The sequence below is a fragment of the Peromyscus californicus genome, unplaced genomic scaffold (genome assembly GCF_007827085.1).
Source record: "Peromyscus californicus insignis strain IS unplaced genomic scaffold, ASM782708v3 Scaffold_4__1_contigs__length_199733344, whole genome shotgun sequence".
NCBI lineage: Eukaryota > Metazoa > Chordata > Mammalia > Rodentia > Cricetidae > Peromyscus > Peromyscus californicus.
In genome coordinates this window covers 138,046,143-138,049,018 of record NW_026294562.1, presented here as the reverse complement: position 1 = coordinate 138,049,018, position 2,876 = coordinate 138,046,143, and the positions used below count along the sequence as shown (strand labels likewise).

Here is a 2,876-nt window from a genome sequence, read left to right as displayed (position 1 = left end):
AGGCACCCCCTACCCACTCCCCATCACACAGGCATTATGAAGCTAAACGCTAAATATTTAGAGAGACTGGACTTGGAACCGGGTCACTGATTTATCTGGGGCTCTGTTATCAACCTATGTTCCAGAAGGGCAGACCACACTGTGTGGTTAGCCGTGAATACCACCAAGACTTTTAGAAACGGAAAAGATGAGTAGCCCAAACTCCGATGGTAGAGTGAAATGCATACAAAATCCTCAGGCACTCTCAGGGGACAGGCAGCATCTCTGACAGACAGCAGGACAGAAAGCCTTTTCCGGCTTCGTTCTCACTTACTGGCCAGTGGCTGGCTAAGCCTGGGACCCTTTGGCACACCTGCTCTTTAGCTCCCCTCATGGGCATTCATTTGTGTTTGCCTGTGGCATCATCAGACCTTTACTGGACCGGCCTCGTCTCCTGTGCAGGAGCTGGGCCCAAGGGAGCTGCAAGGTTTCTGAGGACCCTGAGACCACCTCCCCACATAGGTGGAACCAGCCCTTCTTCCTGTCAGCATGCTGTGCCTCGGGATTCTAGGCTGTGCATCATTCTCACTCTGGTATGAGAAGGCAAAGGCTGCCCAGGTCTTGTCTAGGGAGAGTCTCCTTTTTACTGTACAACAATTAACAGGCCTCCCCCACCCCCCACCCCACTATTCTCAAGCAAACCAAAACCTCTTCCCAGCAAAACGATAGAAATACAGTAAGAATTACACACAAGCCATTTAGAATCAAATGCTATTCAATGAAACCTGTTTAAAGATGATGTTCCTGGGACTGGAGAGAAACTCAGCAGTTAAGAACACTGGTTGCTTTTGCAGAAGACCTGGGTTCAATTTCCAGCACTCACATGGCTGCTCACAACCATCTATAGCTCCAGTACCAGGGATCTGCTGCTTTCTTCTGGCCCCCACAAGCACCAGGTGTGCTCAGGATACACAGACATACATGCAAGGCAAAATGCTCATATGCATCAAAAAATAATAATAAGTAATAAAAAGATTAAGTTTTTTTTGTTCAGATAAGAGCAAGTCTTTATTATTCATATATATCCAAATCTAATCACAAAACGAAACAAAACAAAAAAACATAAATTGTTCCAAAATCCACAAATAAAGCTCCTAGTATAGAAAAACCCTGCAGACCCTTAAAAAATGCCGGCAGTGGTGGTGCACACCTTTAATCCCAGCACTAGGGAGGCAGAAGCAGGCAGAACCCTTGAGTTTGAGGCCAGCCTGGTCTACCCAGTTAGTTCCAGGACAGCCAGAGCTCCACAGAGAAACCCTGTCTCAAAACAAAATAAAATAAACAAACAAAAAAATAACCAACCAACCAAACAAAAAACCAAATAAATAAATAAATGAAAGTAAATAAAAACAAACAAACAAACAACCTAGCCAAACTTTTTTTTTTTTTTGGTTTTTCGAGACAGGGTTTCTCTGTGTAGCTTTGCGCCTTTCCTGGGACTCACTTGGTAGCCCAGGCTGGCCTCGAACTCACAGAGATCCGCCTGGCTCTGCCTCCCGAGTGCTGGGATTAAAGGCGTGCGCCACCACCACCCGGCTCTAGCCAAACTTTTAAACAAACACTAATTGACTACAGTTATGTTCTGGGAATTGATCTGGCTTTAGTACCCATAAAAGACAGACAGAAACCCCCTCACCAATGGCAAGAGGCAGCTTCAGGAGAGAAGTCCCTAGGGCCGGCTTCACCCTCAGAAGGGAACGATGCCTGTCATCCTTGTGGGTACTCTACAGTCAGAGAAACTCCTTTAGTAATGACCTATAGAAAGGGTCCCTGAAAGTGTAGTCTTTTGTTGTTGTTGTTGTTGTTGTTGTTGCTTTTGAAACAGGGTTTCTCTGTGTAGTTTTTTGGTGCCTGTCCTGGATCTTGCTCTGTAGATCAGGCTGGCCTCGAACTCACAGAGATCCACCTGGCTCTGCTGGGATTAAAGGCGTGGGCCGCCACCGCCCGGCAGAAAGTGTAGTTTTAAGATTAGTTTCTTCTAGCTTTTAAATACTGCCTCTCATGGTGGCTTTGGGGATGGATAGATCTTGCCAGCCTCAGTGGTCCTGTCCACGGCTGGTGGAGTAGGCTTGACCCTGCTCATTTAGACACTCACAGCCTTGCACAACCAACCAGACTAGTAGGCAGTTCACTTCTCCTTGGCTTCTATACCCTCCTAAGTACACTTGTCATTACCCCATGGGCTGGATTTTGCCTCTGGCTAGAGAGTGGCCATAGGAGGAAGCTGCGAGAGGGTCCCCTAGTCACTGCTGCCACAGAGCCTTGGAAAATAATAGCAACACAGTCCAGAGATAGGCACACTGCTTCTTGTTTCTGGGCCTCCCTGAGCAGGGACCCCCCTGAGAGGAGATGCGAGGCTTGTAGGCACCCGAGATTACAGTGGCCTAGCCATGCAGTAGCTGGTCTAGAGTCTGTCTTATTGCTCGTTCCTCCGTCTCCTGGGTGCCAGGCATCCAATCACTGAGGAAACAGACTCAAATGGATCTGACCTACCAGCTCCACACTGCCTCTCTCAGCCTCTACACGCTCCCCCAGCTACACCAGTCAAGACCAGACTGTGATGACTACCAGGGAACCCTGATCTGTGGTTTAGCCAAGTGGGCCTGGGTGATTTGAACTCACCACTGGGCAGAGAGCAAGCGACTCAGTAGCCAGGCAGCATACACTTGCAGAGGCATACTACACCTTGTCTGAGTGGATACTTGCTCAGACCCACACACCTGGGCATCCATTTTCTATTCTGGGATGCTCTCATCCCACCCATCCTCCCAGCAACCACTGACTACTATTCTTGCTCTGTTTTCTTCTGGGAGCCTCCAATTAGACCAAGAATTTCT

General features: G+C 48.1%; 1 pseudogene; it reads right to left on the bottom strand.

Annotated features, from left to right (window-relative positions):
- Positions 1–1,632: 1,632 nt before the first annotated feature.
- Positions 1,633–1,825, bottom strand: LOC128095700 (uncharacterized; annotated as a pseudogene).
- Positions 1,826–2,876: the final 1,051 nt, after the last annotated feature.